The sequence below is a fragment of the Macrobrachium nipponense genome, chromosome 18 (assembly GCF_015104395.2).
Source record: "Macrobrachium nipponense isolate FS-2020 chromosome 18, ASM1510439v2, whole genome shotgun sequence".
Taxonomy (NCBI): domain Eukaryota; kingdom Metazoa; phylum Arthropoda; class Malacostraca; order Decapoda; family Palaemonidae; genus Macrobrachium; species Macrobrachium nipponense.
The window spans coordinates 47,234,870-47,255,660 of NC_087211.1; the positions used below are offsets into that span (position 1 = coordinate 47,234,870).

General features: G+C 34.1%; 1 long non-coding RNA gene across 2 annotated transcripts in view; it reads left to right on the forward strand.

Moving 5' to 3' along the window:
* The window catches only part of LOC135196750 (uncharacterized), an 830,226-nt gene that overhangs the window by 660,070 nt on the left and 149,365 nt on the right, over positions 1-20,791 (forward strand). The window lies entirely within an intron of this gene.

Here is a 20,791-nt window from a genome sequence, read left to right on the forward strand (position 1 = left end):
CAATGTGCTATGTCAAAATCAGTGACTATTTTCATTGTACTATGTCAAAATCAGTGACTATTTTCATTGTACTATGTCAAAATCAGTGACTATTTTCAATGTGCTATGTCAAAATCAGTGACTATTTTCATTGTGCTATGTCAAAATCAGTCACTATTTTCATTGTGCTATGTCAATATCAGTATCTATTTTTATTGTGCTCTGTCAAAATCAGTGACTATTTTCATTGTGCTATGTCAAAATCAGCGACTATTTTCATTGTGCTATGTCAAAATCAGTGACTATTTTCATTGTGCTATGTCAAAATCAGTGGATATTTTCATTGTGCTATGTCAAAATCAGTGACTATTTTCAATGTGCTATGTCAAAATCAGTGACTATTTTCATTGTACTATGTGAATATCAGTAACTATTTTCATTGTGGTATGTCAAAATCAGTGACTATTTCCATTGTGCTATGTCAAAATCAGTGACTATTTCCATTGCGCTATGTCAATATCAGTGACTATTTCCATTGTGCTATGTCAAAATCGGTGACTATTTTTATTGTGCTATGTCAATATCAGTGACTATTTTCCTAGTGCTATGTCAAAATCAGTGACTATTTTCATTGTGCTATGTCAATATCAGTGACTATTTTCATTGTGCTATGTCAATATCAGTAACTATTTTCATTGTGCTGTGTCGAAATCAGTGACTATTTTCATTGTGCTATGTCAAAATCAGTGACCATTTTCATTGTGCTATGTCAAAATCAGTGACTTTTTTCAATGTGATATGTCAAAATCAGTTACTATTTTCATTGTGCTATGTCAAAATCAGAGACTATTTTCATTGTGCTATGTCAAAAAATAAGTGACTATTTTTAATGTGCTATGTCAAAATCAGTGACTTCTTTTCATGCTATGTCAAAATCAGTGACTATTTTACATTGTGCTAGTCAAAAATCGTGGACTATTTTCATTGTGCTATGTCAAAATCAGTTACTGCATTTTTCATTGTGCTATGTCAAAATCAGTGACTTTTTCATTGTGCTATCAAAAATCAGTGACCTGTTTTCATTGTGCTATGTCAAAATCAGTGACTATTTTCATTGTGCTATGTCAATATCAGTAACTATTTTCATTGTGCTGTGTCAAAATCAGTGACTATCTTCATTGTGCTATGTCAATATCAGTGACTATTTTCATTGTGCTATGTCAAAATCAATGACTATTTTCATTGTGCTGTGTCAAAATCAGTGACTATTTTCATTGTGCTATGTCAAAATCAGTGACTATTTTCATTGTGCTATGTCAAAATCAGTGACTATTTTCATTGTACTATGTCAAAATCAGTGACTATTTTCATTGTGCTATGTCAAAATCGGTGACTATTTTCATTGTGCTATGTCAAAATCAGTGACTATTTTCATTGTGCTATGTCAATATCAGTAACTATTTTCATTGTGCTGTGTCAAAATCAGTGACTATTTTCATTGTGCTATGTCAAAATCAGTGACTATTTTCATTGTACTATGTCAATATCAGTGACTATTTTCATTGTGCTGTGTCAAAATCAGTGACTATTTTCATTGTGCTATGTCAATATCAGTGACTATTTTCATTGTGCTATGTCAAACTCAGTGACTGTATTTGCATTGTGCTATGTCAATATCAGTGACTATTTTCATTGTCCTATGTCAAAATCAGTGACTATTTTAATTTTGTTATCTCAATATCAGTGACTATTTTCATTGTGCTCTGTCAAACTCAGTGATTATTTTCATTGTGCTATATCAAACTCAGTGACTATTTCCATTGTGCTATGTCAAAATCAGTGACTATTTTCATTGTGCTATGTCAAAACCAGTGACTGTATATGTATTGTGTTACGTCAAAATCAGTGACTTATTTTATTCATTGTCAATTAAATCAGGATATTTGCTTGTGCTATTTCAAAATCAGTGACTATTTTCCATTGTGCATTGTGTTAATTATCAGTGAATAATTTTCATTGTGCTAATGTAATATGTGACTGGTATTTTCATGTGCTATGTTCAAACTTATGACTGTATTTTCAGGTGTGCTATGTCAAAAGTCAGTGACTGGTATTTTCATTGTCTTGTCAAATTATGTGAACTGGTATTTTCATTGGCTAGTCAAACTCAAGTGTCTATTTTCATTGTTGTTATGTAAATATCAGTGCTATTTTCATTGTGCTGATCAAATCGTGACTTTTCATTGTGCTGTCAATATCAGTGACTTTAATTTTTTGGTTGAATTGTCAAAATCATGACGTTTTCCATCGTCTATGTCAATATCATGACTATTTTTATTTTGCTTTGTCAATAATCAGTGACATTTTTCAATTGTGCTATGTCAATATCAAGTGAACTTTCCATTGTGCTAGTTCAAAAATCAGTGACTATTTAATTGTGTAATTTCAATTATCAAATGACTATTTTCATTGTGCTGTGTCAATATCAGTGACTATTTTCATTGTGCTATGTCAAAATGCATGACTATTCCATTGTGCTATGTCAATATCATGACCTATATTTTCATTGTGCTATGTCAAATTAATGTGACTGTAATTTTCATTGTGCTTATAAATCAAAGTCCATTGACCCTGTATTTTCATGTCTATTCAAATTATGTGTTATGTTCAATATCAGTGACTATTTTCCATTGTGCCTATGCAAAATCACGTGGACTATTTTCATTGTGCTCATGTCAATATCAGTGACTATTTTCATTGTGATATGTCAAAATCAGTGACTATTTTCATCGTGCTATGTCAATATCAGTGACTATTTTTATTTTGCTTTGTCAATATCAGTGACTATTTTCATTGTGCTATGTCAATATCAGTGACTATTTCCATTGTGCTATGTCAAAATCAGTGACTATTTAATTGTGCTATGTCAATATCAGTGACTATTTTCATTGTGCTGTGTCAATATCAGTGACTATTTTCATTGTGCTAAGTCAAAATCTAGTTGACAATTTCATGTGCTATGTCCAAATAGTGACTATTTTCATGGCTATTAAATTATGTGACATGTATTTTCATTGTGCCTATGTCAAGATCAGTGACTATTTTCATTGTTGCGTGTCAATATCAGTTGGACTAAATTTCATTGTGCCTATGTTCAAAAATCATTTGACTATTTTCCATTGGCTATGTCAATATAAGTGACTATTTCAAATTGTGCTAGTCAAAGAATGTGAACTGTATTTCATTGTTGCTATGTCAAAGTCAGTTGACTTGTATTTCTTAAATTGTTGCTATGTCAAATTATGTGACTGTATTTTCATTGTGCTATGTCAAACTCAGTGTCTATTTTCATTGTGTTATGTCAATATCTTTGACTATTTTCATTGTTTTGCCTATGTCAAAATCCCCAGTTGAACTATTTTCATTGTGTTAACTATGTCAATATCAGTGGGACTATTTTCATTGTGATTATGTCAAAATCAGTGGGGAACTATTTTCATCGTGGCATATTCAATATTCAGTGACTATTTTTCATTTTGCTTTGTCAATATCAGTGGACTATTTTTTCATTGTGCTATGTCCAAATATTCCCTCCCCCCCTCCCCAGTGGACTATTTCCATTGTGCTATGTCAAAATCAGTGACTATTTAATTGTGCTATGTCAATATCAGTGACTATTTTCATTGTGCTGTGTCAAAATCAGTCACTCTATTTTCATTGTCCTATGTCAAAATCAGTGACTATTTTCATTGTGCTATGTCAATATCAGTGACTATATTCATTGTGCTATTTCAAACTCAGTGACTGTATTTGCATTGTGCTATGTCAAAATCAGTGACTATCTTCATTGTGCTATGTCAAAGTCAGTGACTATTTTCATTGTGCTATGTCAAAATCAGTGACTTTTTCATTGTGCTATGTCAGATTATATGACTGTATTTTCATTGTGCTATGTCAAAGTCAGTGACTATTTTCATTGTGCTATGTCAATATCAGTGACTATTTTCATTGTGCTATGTCAAAATCAGTGACTATTTTAGTGCTATTCAAAATAGTGACTATTTTATTGTGCTATGTCAATATCAGTGAATTTTTCAAATTGTGTATTTTTCAAAATCATGACTATTTTATATTGTGCTAGTCAATATCAGTGACTTATTTCATTGTGCTATGTCAAAAAATCAGTGACTATTTTTATTGTGCAATATGTCAATATCAGTGACTATTTTTCATTGTGCCTATGTCAATCAAGTGACATAAAATAATTATATTGTTTGCTAAAATATGTTCCAACACAAGTGACTATTTTCATTGTGCTATTGCAATATCAGTGGACTATTTCCATTTGTGCTATGTCAAAATCAGTGACTATTTTTCATTGGTGCTATCGTCAATATCATGACTATTTTGCATTGTGCTATGTCAAAATTCAGGACTATTTCATTTGTTGCCTAATGCAAAATCAGTTGACTATTTTCCATTGTGCTTGTCAAACTTTTCAGTTGACTGTATTTTCAATTGTTTAATGGTTCCCAAATTCAGTTGAACCTTTTTTAAATTTTCATTGTGCTATGTCCAATAAAATCAGTGATCTATTTTTCATTGTGCTATCAAAATCGTGACTTTATTTATTGTGCTATGTCAAAATCAGTGATATTTTCATTGTGCTATGTCAATATCAGTGACTTTATTGTCTATGTCAAAACTATTTTCAGTGTCAATATCAGTGACTATTTTTCATGCTATGTCAAAAATCAGTGATATTTTCATTGTGTATGATTGTCTATCATCAGTGACTGTATTTTCATTGTTTTATGTCAAAATCAGTGACTATTTTCATTGTGCTATGTCAAAATCAGTGACTATTTTCATTGTTCTATGTCAAATTATGTGACTATTTTCATTGTGCTATGTCAAATTATATGACTGTATTTTCATTATGCTATGTCAAATTATATGACTGTATTTTCATTGTGCTATGTCAAAGTTAGTGACTGTATTTTCATTGTGCTATGTCAATGTTAGTGACTGTATTTTCATTGTGCTTTGTCAAAGTCAGTGACTGTATTGTCATTGTGCTATGTCAAAGTTAGTGACTGTATTTTCATTGTGCTATGTGAAAGTTAGCGACTGTATTTTCATTTTGCTATGTCAAATTATATGACTGTATTTTCATTGTGCTATGTCAAAGTTAGTGACTGTATTTTCATTGTGCTATGTCAAAGTTAGTGACTGTATTTTCATTGTGCTATGTCAAAGTTAGTGACTGTATTTTCATTGTGCTATGTCAAAGTCAGTGACTGTATTTTCATTGTGCTATGTCAAAGTTAGTGACTGTATTTTCATTGTGCTATGTCAAAGTTAGTGACTGTATTTTCATTGTGCTATGTGAAAGTCAGTTACTGTATTTTCATTGTGCTATGTCAAATTATATGACTGTATTTTCATTGTGCTATGTCAAATTATATGACTGTATTTTCATTGTGCTATGTCAAAGTTAGTGACTGTATTTTCATTGTTTTATGTCAAAGTCAGTGACTGTATTTTCATTGTGCTATGTCAAAGTTAGTGACTGTATTTTCATTGTGCTATGTCAAAGTTAGTGACTGTATTTTCATTGTGCTGTGTCAAAGTCAGTGACTGTATTTTCATTGTGCTATGTCAAATTATATGACTGTATTTTCATTGTGCTATGTGAAAGTCAGGGACTGTATTGTCATTATGGTATGTCAAAGTCTGCGACTGTATTGGCATTGTGCTATGTCAAAGTTAGTGACTGTATTTTCATTTTGCTATGTGAAAGTCAGCGACTGTATTGTCATTGTGCTATGTCAAAGTCTGCGACTGTATTTTCATTGTGCTATATCAAAGTATGTGACTGTATTTTCATTGTGCTATGTCAAAGTCAGTGACTGTATTTTCATTGTGCTATGTCAAAGTCAGTGACTGTATTTTCATTGTGCTATGTCCAAGTCAGTTCCTGTATTTGGCGATTGATCAATAAGTGTATATAAGATATTTTATTACTGGGTTTGTGTATTCGCCCAACGCGATCTTACCTTCAGAAGAGAGAGAGAGAGAGAGAGAGAGAGAGAGAGAACTTATATTGATTGTCATGTTGGTAAATTACCATAAACTAAGCTTGTAAAATTATACTCTCTCTCTCTCTCTCTCTCTCTCTCTCTCTCTCTCTGTCAATATATATGTCTGTATATTTCCCTATTTTACTGCTAGCATTATTTATAATTTGCACTCATATTCGTATCAAGCAACCCAAAACCAAAATTAATTTTCATTTTCAAGATTAAAGTGACAGAGATTTTTTGAAGACTGCTATTTACTGGTTGGAAATACCGAAGAAAATAGTGTTTTATGTTTAGAATTTTTTATTTTACTTTTGAGGTACGTATATGGATACAAAATCGTAGGCGTTATTATTGAGGAATAAAATTGTGTAATAAAGGTAATATTTATCTTTAATAAAAAGTTTTATTCTTATGACATTAATGTTTAAATATTTGATATTCTTATCCAGACTGTTGATTTATAAAAGCCATTTATATTACGTAACAAACAATGTCTGAGGGTTCACTGGCATTTTTTTATCTTTGATAATTTTATACTTATAATTATCAGTGTTTTAATGTTTAATATTCTCTACTTGAATACCAAATAAACAAAATGACTTCACAAAAGCGACCATTGAGATCTCGTCTTCCATTCGCCATAGCTTTTAATTTTTTTCTTTTCTTAATATCTTAAATTTATCATGAGATATTTTTCATAACAAACAACCTATGCGATTTCGTCTTCCATTTTTCGTAGTTTTCACAATTTTTTCTTTTCTAAATATTAGGTCGCTTATTTATCGACTAGATTTATTATGCAGATGAAGCCTCCGTGACACCGATGGACATTCCGACATCTCGTCCAATGGTAGACTTTCAGCCAAATGTATTTAACAGGACAAAGTGACTCGTGCAATTCACAGATTAAATAGAAACTCGATTCCGCCCCAATCTTCGACGACCTCCGTCGCGTCGAGGCCTTCACCTTGAGGAGAGAGAGAGAGAGAGAGAGAGAGAGAGAGAGAGAGAGAGAGAGAGAGAGAGAGAGAGAAAGAGAGAGAGAGAGAGATTCAGTCAAAACATAAATGTGATGAAAGAGAGATGGAGGGCGAGAATAGATTCAGTCAAAGCATAGTGTTGTATATCATATTTATATATATATATATATATATATTATAATATATATTAATATAGATATCTTATATCATATATAGATATATATATATATTATGTATATATATGTGTGTGTGTGTGTGTGTGTGTGTGTGAGGTGTGTGTGTGTGTGTGTGTGTGTGTGTAGAGAGAGAGAGAGAGAGAGAGAGAGAGGGAGAGAGGGAGAGGGAGATTCACTCAGAATATATATGAAACGAGAGAGAGAGATTCGGTCAAAATATGTATGAGACGACATATATGAGAGAGAGAGAGAGGGTGAATGACGGTTTTATGAAGAAACCACTCAATAATCTCTTCGGTCCATTGACGAATAGAAATTTTTCAGTTTCTCTCGAAAGCTGCATCAATAATTTTCGTGCGAACGAGTCTGCTGTCCGTCCCTTTTCTCGATTGATTTTTGCTTTGCATGCTTACGATAGTAAAGTTTAAGATATTCATGTGTTTTGTATTGTGAGTATACTTGTCGTTTGATACAGAAGGATGTGGGCGTGCTTTTAAGTACACACATTTGAGAAGTGTATTTATGTTTACATATTTATACAGACATATGGTATGTGCTTCATTAGAAATGTATCGTACATTCTAGGACAAACGCGTGTGTATATATAATATATATATATATATATATATATATATATATAAAATACATATATATATATATATATATATATATATATAATATATATATAATATATATATATATATAGTACTGGTAATCTTCTTAGGCACGAAGATATAGTAATTCAGTTGTATTCCACATAGGAAAATGAAAAAAGGTATATCTCAGAAAATGTCCAACAGTTTCGTCCTCCAATGGACCTCTTCTTGGAGCGCGTTTATTAAGGAAAGAGATAAAGTTTACAGTGCATGCGGTCAAGAAAGGCCTAAAATGTTTTTAAACATACAGTTACCAAAAACTAGCAGTTTGAGCTACAAACTATTCAGCAGTAAAATAACAATAAAAACAAGAATAGCAGTTGTGCAAATGAAAAATACCAAAATATCTAACGAGGTAATACATCCATTTGAAACAGCATAACATACAGTACATATTAACAAGCCTATACTATATGAAAGTTAATGGATAACATTATCCAATTTGTACTGACGTTTCATGACATGTAAGATAAAAGGATCTAATTTATACAAACCAGGCGATAAATTAAAATTTTTTCCTTTGCTGTGAACAATGCAAGCTGTCTCTATCAAATTTCTTTCAATAAAACCTGTGCTCTTAAACAAAATCTTTGACCCGAGCCAGTCAATCGGTGCATTACATAAACTACTATGAACACATAAAGCATTGCTCGTATTATTTGTTCGTATATTATATTTATGATTTAAAATGCGTTTTTCGAGTGTCTTCCCAGATTGTCCTATATAAAAACTACCGCACTTGCATGGGATCTTATATATGACTCCTTCATTGTTCTCCGGACTATTATGAATTAAAGTTTTTCCAATGGTGCTAGGATATGAAAAAGTTGTACTAAAACCAAGTAACTTTAGGGGGTAGACTATAGATTCTAATGTGGGATGGTATGGGAAACATATAAAATCCAGTTTTCTGTTTTTCTCCTCATATGAATAAAATGTTTTTCGTGCTAACTTTAGACTGTAATCAATATCTTCCAATTTAAAATTATTTTCAATACCAACTTGATATATAAATTCTAGTTCCTCATTGATAAATTCCGGACTGCAGATATTAAGAGCTCTAAGCAACATTGATCTTAATGCTGAGAGTTTTACTTCTACTTTGTGTGAGGAGTAATTGCTAATAATAAGATTGTTATTAGTAGGTTTTCTGTATATTTTAAACTTGTAGCTAGAACTTACAACTGACCTCACAACTGTAACATCCAAAAATGAGATAACCCCATTGTCTTCTTCGTCAACCGTAAAAGTTATAGAGGGAACTAAATTATTGAGCTCTCTTAAAATCTTCTGAATGTCAATAGAAGTTTTCAGTACCGCAAATACATCGTCAACATATCTAACCCAGAAAACAATATCTGCCATAATTGAATTAGCTATTCTAGATTCATAAAATTCCATGTAAATATTTGATAATACTGGGGACAAGCAATTACCCATCTGCATTCCAAATTTTTGTCGGTAAAATTTGCCATTAAAAATAAAACAAGTGTCAACCACGCACAGTCTGATTAGTTCTAAAATTACGTGATTAGGCAAAGACATGACATGTTTATTTAGTTCGCTATTTAAAAATTCTAAGACGTCGTTGACAGGTACACAGGTGAACAGATTTTTAACATCAAAGCTTACCATGAAATAATGGTCTATAGTCTACCCCCTAAAGTTACTTGGTTTTAGTACAAACTTTCTTTTTCATATCCTAGCACCATTGGAAAAAACTTTAATTCAATAATAGTCCGGAGAACAATGAAGGAGTTCATATATAAGATCCCATGCAAGTGCGGTAGTTTTTATATAGGACAATCTGGGAAGACACTCGAAAAACGCATTTTAAATCATAAATATAATATACGAACAAATAATACGAGCAATGCTTTATGTGTTCATAGTAGTTTATGTAATGCACCGATTGACTGGCTCGGGTCAAAGATTTTGTTTAAGAGCACAGGTTTTATTGAAAGAAATTTGATAGAGACAGCTTGCATTGTTCACAGCAAAGGAAAAAATTTTAATTTATCGCCTGGTTTGTATAAATTAGATCCTTTTATCTTACATGTCATGAAACGTCAGTACAAATTGGATAATGTTATCCATTAACTATCATATAGTATAGGCTTGTTAATATGTACTGTATGTTATGCTGTTTCAAATGGATGTATTACCTCGTTAGATATTTTGGTATTTTTCATTTGCTCAACTGCTATTCTTGTTTTTATTGTTATTTTACTGCTGAATAGTTTGTAGCTCAAACTGCTAGTTTTTGGTAACTGTATGTTTAAAAACATTTTAGGCCTTTCTTGGCCGCATGCACTGTAAACTTTATCTCTTTCCTTAATAAACGCTCCAAGAAGAGGTCCATTGGAGGACGAAACTGTGGGCATTTTCTGAGATATACCTTTTTTCATTTTCCTATGTGGAATACAACTGAATATATATATATATATATATATATATATATATATATATATATATATATGTATATATACATTATCAAGTACAATACAATACGAAGATATTTTAAATTATTGCTTCTACTCCTAATCTCAATTGTTTCATCATCAATACATCAGGGTTACATACCTTTATTCTTTTGAGGACATGAATGAGGAACCCAATATCTTTCGTCGCCGTGGTATCAATAAAAATCCATAGCTTTTCTGTATAAACTAAATTTAAAGTATGGAAGCATCTGTGTATTAGGAAATTCAAAAAGGGTAAACTGCAGTCTTTTTCCATCTTATTTTTGAACTGTCGATGACATCATTAAACTGATTTACTATTGACAGCATTTGTCTTTTCGTAGTTGTATCCAAATAATGCATACTGTCGTCAGCATGCATAAATTATATACTACGATTCGCGGAATAAATTTTGCTTGATATTCCGCTTTCAATAAATCCATGGACTGATTGCTCAAAGCTTTATAAATGGGATATCCCATGGCCATAATAAGCTTTTGAGAATAATATTTTCCCTTGAATTCAAATTGACACTTTCTTTACAGATAACTCAATTCCACAAATATGAGAATGACGTATCCGGCTATATTTTTCTTTATATTTGCATCAGAAATGGCTGCCGCATTCGGTTAAGGATAAGAACAAGGTATTATGCAACAAAACGAATAACTGGAAAAGCGAAAATATTTGCTCTTACTATTGTTTACATAAATTAAACTTACAACAAATTTTTTTATATGTAAATTTGTTTTCAGTAACATTTTCACTGTCTTTTTATTTGTTTTCATCACCTGAAAGAATGTTATTTTCTCCCCATAATCACGTTCATCTAAGAGTGCCAATGCACCAGTTTTCTCAACTTTTGCTTTTGTACATTTTAGTTTATTTAAAGCTAACGTTAATCTGTTTGGGACAATTTTGAGTGTCATCTTTTTAATATTTGTGAAAGTAAATCCTTTGATTATATTCATAGCTTCGCTGGAAATGTCACTTTACTTCTTCATACTACTAAGTCCTTCCATTTATTTCGAAGCTATTCTTCACTGGAGGACAATGCTAAATTAATTTCATTACCTAAGGGTAAAACATTTCACCAACATTCGTCGGCAACTTATCGCACACAAACATCACAAACAAGTTTGAATACAAGTCAACGGTATATTGGTAGTCCTCCTAACCAGCGCTTTGCATCCAGTATTTGTCAAAGATTCGATCTTCACTTAGGGTCACTGACTTGTATTCAACCTGTTCGTGATGCGCAAGGTCCATATAAATAACAGGTTGGCCAGCGCGCACATTGACCTTTCAAAGGTCGCGGTCACTGACGTCATACGAACCGATGTTCCTTTTGAAGGCCATTCGTCTATATCCGTCAAATTTCCCGCAGGGGCGGTTAGTGCCGTCAGTGCACCTCATGCGATGCACTGTAGGTATTACTTAAGGTTCTTTACAGCGTGCCTTCGGCCCCTAGCTGCAACCCCTTTTATTCCTTTTACTTTACCTCCTATCATATTCTCTTTCCTCCATCTTGCTCTCTACCCTCGCCAAACAATTGATTCATAGTGCAACTGCGAGTTTTTCCTCCTGTTACACCTTTCATGCCTTTAACCGTTAATTTCCATTTCAGCACTGAATGACCAGAACTTGGACTTTGGCCTAAATTCTATATTCAATTCAACTATACCCGTCAAATTTAGACAAATCAGCCACAGCATTCAGTTGTCCCTAAGGTTGTCTCTCAAAAGACCTCACATAATTAACGTGAACTGACTCTGGAAATTTTTATGACTATAGTAGATTCACATCAACCGTGCATTTGATGCCTAGCCCAGTCCCTTACGACGCTCCTGATTGGCTGTTGACAAGCCAATGATAGGGCTAGAAACTCTCAGCCTCTCTCGAGAGAGAGTTCACATGGGTAGGATCTATGTTCCACCTTTCCCGAGGATACTTTTGAAAGATGTATTCCTAAAGAGAGATGGGACATAGATTCTACCCATGTGAGCTCTCTCGAGAGAGACTGAGAGTTTCCAGCCCTGTGACTGGCTTATCAACAGGCCATCAGGAGCGTCGTAAGGGACTGGCCTAGATATCAAATGCACGGTTGATGTGAATCAACTATAGTATTTTATTTGGAAAAGCAGCACGTATGTGATAAGTTTTCGAAGAATGTTGGTGTTGATGACATGCTTGGAAGACAGGTTGACGACCCCAAATGATTAACTATGGTTGCCCAGTGGATTCTTGGAATCGGCTATTCTATTTTATAATTGTATGTTTTTTATTTTTTTTATTTTTTTAGCCATGTGCATTTTCGTTTACACTGTCCCATTAACACATGGAAATCAAACTCCTACTTGTGTGTATCAAGTCTTCTCTTAGATGTCTTCACAAAATCATGAAAAATCGATCAGAATTTGTATCCAGTATTTATTTTTCTTCTTTGGTATTTGCATCGTTAGATCACGTGGTACCTGTGATTTCAAGCACACGCACATAGACACACGTACATACATACATACTATATACATATATATATGTATGTCTATATATATATATATATATATATATATATATATATATAGATAGTATATATGATATATAATATACTACATACATAAAACATATATACATATATATATGATGTATGTCCCTATATATATATATATAGATATATATATATATATATATATATATATATATATATAGTATATATGTATATATATATATACTTACTACATACCTTCTACATGTATATTTAAAGTCAATAAAATACACATCTTAATTATAAATTTACAATACTTTAATGTCGTTGTTCTTGTTTGGGGGATATGAAAGGTCTATGGAAGAGCCTAAAAATGTCTGAAAAAGGAGTGTTGCGTCGAGTGAAAGATACATGAATTTTCGGATATTTATGATTTAGTTACTAGAATAAAAATGTAAAAAAATAAATAATCTGCATGCTTAACAGTCCAGAACAATTATTTTCAATAAAATATAGGGTATTTATTTTGATTTTCGTTGGTGAAACAACGCTCTATTTGACCATAGATCTGAGCACGTGCCCCGAGTAAGATGGAGGTTGATCACGCCTTGTATGCAATAACTGTAATTGCATTTCAAGACCCGTTTATTACTTTTCTCGACTACCCTCTTAGTTTTTAACCCTCAAGGGTTATTGCAGCAGTTATCTTCATTTCATTTTGAATTACGGCAGTTATCATCATCTCATTTTGAATGGTATTCAATTGCAAAATAAAATATACATTTTTTAGTTTGATATAGATAATTCTACTTGATGGATAGAATTATTCCCAGCTTAGAATAGTTAGATTGATAGATAGTTATTGATAGTTTGAGATCCATAGGTAGATCATTTCCTTACAGCTTGAGGAGACAGATTGATAGGAAAGTATGCTTGTGGAATTAAAAAAAAAGAATGATTTTATATTTAGGAAATATAGACAGATAAAGATGAGGTCGGCGATTTCTTTTTTTCCCAGTCTCGTGCAAAACATAAAAATAAAAGTTTGGAGTTCCTGAAATCGCGAGAAAAACTGACTAGATTTCTCTTTGAATAGTAAAAAAAAAAGAAAGATAAAAAAAATACTTCCCCTGAATCTCACGATTGACAGAAACTGTTATCTCGTAGTGGCGTGAAATGTTCAATTCTTCCCGTCCTCTTATTAATTTTCATCGTCCGTTTTGTCAGTTTTATTTCCAGCTAAAGATCCTTACATATATATATATATATATATATATATATATATATATATATATATATATATATATATATATATATATATATATATATATATATAACCTATTTCATCACCGTGTATTCATTTATTGCATGGTAGTGAATGATTCGTATTTTTTCAGTCATATGTATTAGATTTGCTTACTGTTTGTTTCAGCTCTAATGAGAAAACGATCACACTTTACAACTTTAACCTATCTAATCATTATATTTGCCGTTTATTTAGCTACCTTTCCTATTTCCTGGTAATGAATGATCTATATTTCTTTAGCCATACGTATGGATTTCATTCGCTCTACTTTTTACTTTACTTTTACTTTGATGAGAACAGAGTTTTTGGAATTTATCAAGATGGCGTTAGCGGGGACATCGGATATACGTTTTCATTTCCCCTCATTTGGCTAAACTTAGTTTAACTCGCTGGGGACCCATTGACGACATTCCGTTGTTCATCAGGAGGAGGAGGAGGAGGAGGAGGAGGAGGAGGAGGAGGGGCGGAGGAGGAGGAGGAGGAGGAGGAGGAGGAGAGTGAATCTGGGCGCGAAATCGTTTTCATTTCCTAAGCAGTGTGCTCGAGTGGATAAACCCAATGAAAAAAAGAAGAAAAAAAAGAAATTAGTCATGGAAGGGTTCCTACGGTTTCCTGGATGTTCGCCGCGATCCCACTGTGACACTGGATGAGTAGTAAGACTCACGAGAAGAAGAAGAAGAAGAAAAGGAAGAAGATGAAGAAAACCACGTGAAACGGCATTTTAAAAGCCGACCTGTAGTGGAGAAGATGAAGAAGAATGAGAGGGGTAAGCGACCCTTGGGATTCAAAACGCAAGCACGTAAGAGGTTCGTCGGTTCATTCCATTGACTGATGCTTCCAGAACAGGAACAAGAAACAAGAAGAGGTCCCCTTCAATAGAGAGAGAGAGAGAGAGAGAGAGAGAGAGAGAGAGACGGGCTACAACAAACATTTTCCCCGAGACATTTGACTTGGTTGCTCTGTTCTTTGACCTACTGTGGGAGGAGATACTTGCTGGGGGGAGGGGAGGGGAGGGGGAGCAGGGGAGGGGGCGGTGAAGGGGAAGGCGAGGCGAGGGAGAGAATGGTGAGAGGTTACGTGCATGACGACTAATTAAGCGCGACAACTTATTGCACAGGTAAGACTCCCTCCTACAGCAAAAAACCCCCCCTTAACCCCCTCAAAAAAAAAACCCCAAAAAAAAACAAATCCAAAAAAAAACCCAGCAAAAAAAACAAGGCCAAACGGGCCCCCTTCCCCCTCCCCCCACATCCCCCAACCAAAAAACAACCAACACCCCATCGGCCCCCTCCTCCCTCCCTGTACCCTCTCCCTCCCCCCGCCTCCTTTTTTTTTTACTGCTTCTTTGCAATAGGCGGTACCTTTAGTGAATGAAATCTGAATTTTACCTTTCACACTGTCGTGTCACTGGAGAGAGAGAGAGAGAGAGAGAGAGAGAGAGAGAGAGAGAGAGAAGGTTTAAAGGTCATTGCCGTTGATACTGGATGTTCTTCCAGGGAGAAAACTGGATGTTCCAGGCGGAGAGAACTGGATGTTCCAGGAGAGGGTACTTTGATGTTCCAGAGTTCCAGTGATGAGCAATGTCGTCAGTCAGACGCCAATTAAACGTTTGTCTCCAACTCATATTTAGTTTCTAGTTTAAAGTTTTGAATTCATGTTTTGAACATTTTGGTTCGGGTTCTGGTTGGGTCTTTGGTTTTATCTTGGTTGAAGCTCTTAATCTAATTAAGTTGTTATACAAATAAAAAAAAAGTATAATATATTTTGCTAATAGTCAAATCTTAGGTTAAGCAATAATTTAGTTAAGCTTTTATACAACTTAAAATTTTTGTGAAATCATAGATTTTGTCTCTAAAGATTTTGATTCATGTGACCATTTCGGTTAGTTTATAATCTTGAGTATAGTTATCCACTCTTCTTTGCTTTTGGTCACATCACAGTCTTCGGTTTAAGTCAAGGATTTGTTTTCATTTTTTTTTAAGTTTTCAATAGCGATTGCATCTTGGCCTCAGGTAAGGTTTTCTTTCTATTGGAGATACCAGATTCACCTTGCGATACTGGTTGCTGTTGATTTTGGGTTGGCAGCGTCACGGTAGTTTTCAATCACTGCTGTAGTTTCTGTAAAGGACCGAACTGTGGTATTTTCAGTCAAGAAATAAGTCTGCAGTTCCAGTAAATTTTCGATTTGAAGAAGTTTCATTATTTAAACTGAAGCGCGAGTTCGGTTTAAGTTAAGATTTTGATTACTGCTAAGATTTCGGTCTGAGTGGCACTTCATGCTAAATTCGAATTTAGTTTTATTGAAGGCATTGGTCGTAAATAAGCCAGCAAAAAATACCCCAAAGTTTCTTCGGCGCAACCGAGTTTTATGTCTGGTACGCTTAGCCGCGGCCCATGAAACTCAGCCACTGTCCGGTGGTGGCCTATGTTGTTGGTACCCATAGCGCTGCCAGGAGTATGATTATGACCAAAATTAACCTTATAACAAATGAAAACTACTGAGATTAGAGGGTTACAATTTAGCAAATTTTGTGATTGGAGGATGGATGATCAACATACCAATTTGCAGCGCTCTAGCCTCATTAGTTTTTAAGATCTGAGGGCGGACGGTTAGAGAAAGCCATTTCAATAGTTATTTTTTTTTTCTTACAGAAAGCTAAAGTTATGTTTCGATTTGAATTTTAAATCGTGTGCAAGCTTTACTTAGCTTTCATTCATTTTAAATTGTATTTTAATATAAAAAAAATATTTTTTTATTTTATTTATTTTTTATTTTTTTAATGAAATAAGGTTTTAAGTTTCATTCACATCAGATTGTCATCACGTTCAATTACATTTCATTAATTATCAGATTATTCATTTCATTCCATTACGGCGCTGAATGACCATTATAGGTCCCAGTGCTTGGGCTTATCCCTAAATTTCATAATCCATCCATCCATCCATTCATTCATTTAAGATTTAATTTTCAACTCATTTTCTTTTCAAATCGATTTTTAATTCCATGTGTTATTTTTATTTATTTGTGTCTCAAGTAGGCTTTACCATCAATTTGTTTTATCTAGAAATGAGTTAAAATTAGGATTTTTATCTAGAGGCCGACGGGATGGTCTACATCCTGCCTCTTCCAGCCCATTTCAAAAGAAGAAAGGAATAGGAGGAAAGGTAGAATGGGTCTCGACCCTATTGAAGCCACAAACCTGCCTCTGAGGTAAAGACAGTTATGTTATTCAGGAAAGGCAACCTGAGTTATAGAAAACTAGATCAGTGATAGGAAAAACTAGATATGGTGTATGGTAGGCTGTAAGTGATAGGAAAATCTAGGTCTGGTGTATGGAAGAATATAAGTGATAATAAAAACTAAATCAGAAAGTGTAGATATCTGCACGACCAGAGGAATACTATATTAAGATCCTAGCAGGTTACAAGAATCAGGGAAAACAAAATCAGGGTGGTTGGAAGTTTACGAATATCAGGGAAAACTAAATCAGGTTGAATGGAAGGTTTGCACGACTCTTGGACAATAAATCAGGAAGTTGAGAAGGTCACGGGAGGCCAGGAAAACTAAATCAGGAAGAATGGAGAGCAACAAGACTCGCAAAACTAAATGAAGATGGATGAAAAGGTCAAAAGAGTTAGATAAAGCCACGTCAGGAAAGTCACAAGTATCAGGAAAATCCATTTTGGGATTGAAGAAAGGCTTAGTCATGAGAAAATAAATCAAGAAGGATAAGCTCAAATGGCAAAAGAATGTGTATTGTTTGGAATTAAAATTTGAATTTGATCACATTTTAATTCCATTTACTTTTCCCTCTAAACAGTTAAGGTCACCGTTTCAACTTAAAATCTGGATTCAGTCAAAGCAATTCCTGATTCAGTCTCGATTTTGCCGTCTTCGTACCGAAGGTTTTAAAGTATCTGCAATTGTTCCAATTGGGGTTATTGCCAATTCAGTTTCTTACTTGTATGTCATTTTGGTTTCAGCCAAACAAAGGTCAACAAGTATACATTTCTTCCTGTTCCAGTTAACGATTTATTTTGATTTCGACAAGCCTTTGTAATTAGAACTTAACTTGAAGTTGATTTTGGCTTCATGTACTGATTTAGTATCACATGAAAGTTACCCAAAGCCAAAACCTAACCGAAGTAAAAATTTACTTGTGTTACGTTTCGGTTTCAATGAAGACTATAGTAGATTCACATCAACCGTGCATTTGATGTCTGGCCCAGTCCCTTACGACGCTCCTGATTGGCTGTTGATAAGCCAGTCACAGGACAGGAAACTCTCAGTCTCTCTCGAGAGAGTTCACAGAGGCAGGATGTATGTTCCACCTCCCCTGAGAGATACTTTTGAAAGACGTATCCCTCAGGAGAGGTGGAACATAGATCCTACCCATTTGAACTCTTGAGAGAGACTGAGTGTTTCCAGCCCTGTGATTGGCTTATCAATAGCCAATCAGGAACGTCGTCAGGGACTGGCCTAGGCATCAAATGCACGGTTGATGTGAATCTACTATAGTTTTAGCAGATTTGGATATTAGATAATGGCTTAGGATTCAGTCGAGGGTTACTGAAAACCCATTACTTTATTTTAATGCAGTTCTGGCTGAAAATGTTTTGTTTTTGTTTTTGTTTTTGATTACAAACAAGGATGGATACAGTTAGATTTTGGCTGAAATCTTGGTTCTGGTCACTTACGAACATGAATTAACCAAAACACATTTCTCTCAACTTCGAGTGAGTTTTGGTTTCAGTAATTTTCCTTAATTCGATTTAGAATTATGATTTCGGTTGAACATGATATAGTCCTCTCATTCGTTCTAGTTTACCTCGTCAGTCGTTAGATTTGGCTTCAATTATTACTTTACTTTCATTTGAACGCTATTGCAAAATCTCTATTTCGCGTAATAGGTTTAACTGTCAATATATATGCTTCATTTGAGACATAGACTATAGCCATTCAGAACGAATATAGCTTTCATTAGCCTATGGTTTAGTTTTCAGACAAGTTATCTAAATTGCATTTCGCTGTAGCTATTATACTTCAAAGGAAAAATGACCGTATTTGAGTTTAGCTTCTTAATGTTGTTGGGATGCATACCATTGTTATCCAAACCATATTTCATTGTATTTCAGTCAAGACTGTTTCAGTAACAGGTTTTACATCAATCAAGTTTGGTTTCAATAGAATTCAGCAGGTGTTGATAAATTATTATTATTTTATTACATACTGAAATAATATGTTATTGACAACTCACTTCTTTCTGTTTTTAGTCAAGTTTATGTCTCAGTTATTTCTAATGTTATTAAAACTGACATAATTTGAAATTTGGCTTAAAATATGGCTGTGGTTTTTGACGAATGTGACCGAAAACACATTCCTCCCTCAACAAAATAAATTTGGCCCCAACACCGTGAGGTATTCCTGAAAGTTTCATCTATAAAAAGGGAAGCTCAACTGAAACTATGAAAAAACCAAGCGGAATTGTTTGTTTTCCAGGCTAAATTAGGTAACTTTTGTTAGCTCAGCAAGTACTTTGTTTATATCAAACAGCTATAGTTCTTTTTCATAGTGAAATGGATTGTTTTGATGCCAGGTTCTGTTTGCATCGGCGAGATCATGTGTTTTTTCATACGCCGATGGACGGGAACAGGAAAAGCTGGCAAAAATATTTCGACGCAAATGTAAACAAGGAAAAAATGCGCCGAGTATAATGCTTTATGGCTTTATGAAATTCTCGGTGTGTTGCTGTATGAAACTCCCAGCTACGACCGGGGAGCGCTCAGCTGCTCCGGAGATGCGGTCAGGGGAAGACGCCTCCGAATTTGGACTCTGCAGTGCCAGACGCACGATCATGGCTAAATTTAACCTTAAATAAAATGAAAACTACTGGGGCTAGAAGGCTGAAATGTGGTATGTTTGATGATTGGAGGGTGGATGATCAACATACCAATTTGCAGCCCTCTAGCTTCGGTAGATTTTTAGACCTGAGGCCGGACAGACAGACAAACAAAGCCCAATAGTTTTTTTTTACAGAAAACTAGAAAAGAAGAAAATTAATAAAGAGTGAAAGAAACCTGAAGCACTGATGAGAACTGGCTCTTGACTGATGGCATTCAATTGTCTTGTTTTATCTTCCAGGGAAAAAATGCACTTCTTTGTATATACTCCTTGATAAGAAAATTGAAAACAGTTTTTTTTTTATTGAAAGTTCCGGTTTAGGAGCGAATTGTTGCTGAGGCCCTTTGAAGCTCATGATAAAATTCAGAGTATTTAACATTGCATTCACCGGCACACGAGCATGACTTGTACTGTAGGTATTATTCAAGGTTCTTTGCAGCGTCTCTTCGGCCCCTAGCTGCAACCCTTTTCATTCCTTTTACTGCACCTCCATTCATATTATCTTTCTTCCATCTTGCTAGCCACCCACTCCTGACAATTATTTCATAGTGCAACTGCTTTGAGGTTTTCCTCCTGTTACACCTTTCAAAATTACCTACTGTCAATTTCCTTTCCAGAGCTGAATGACCTCATAGGTCCCATTGCTTGGTCCTTGGGCTAAACTCTATCTTCCATTCCATATTGAATGGACTTATTTTCTGGTTCCTTTACTATGATTATTTGAAAATAGGCAAAGAAAACGAGTTAAGTCTTAATTGC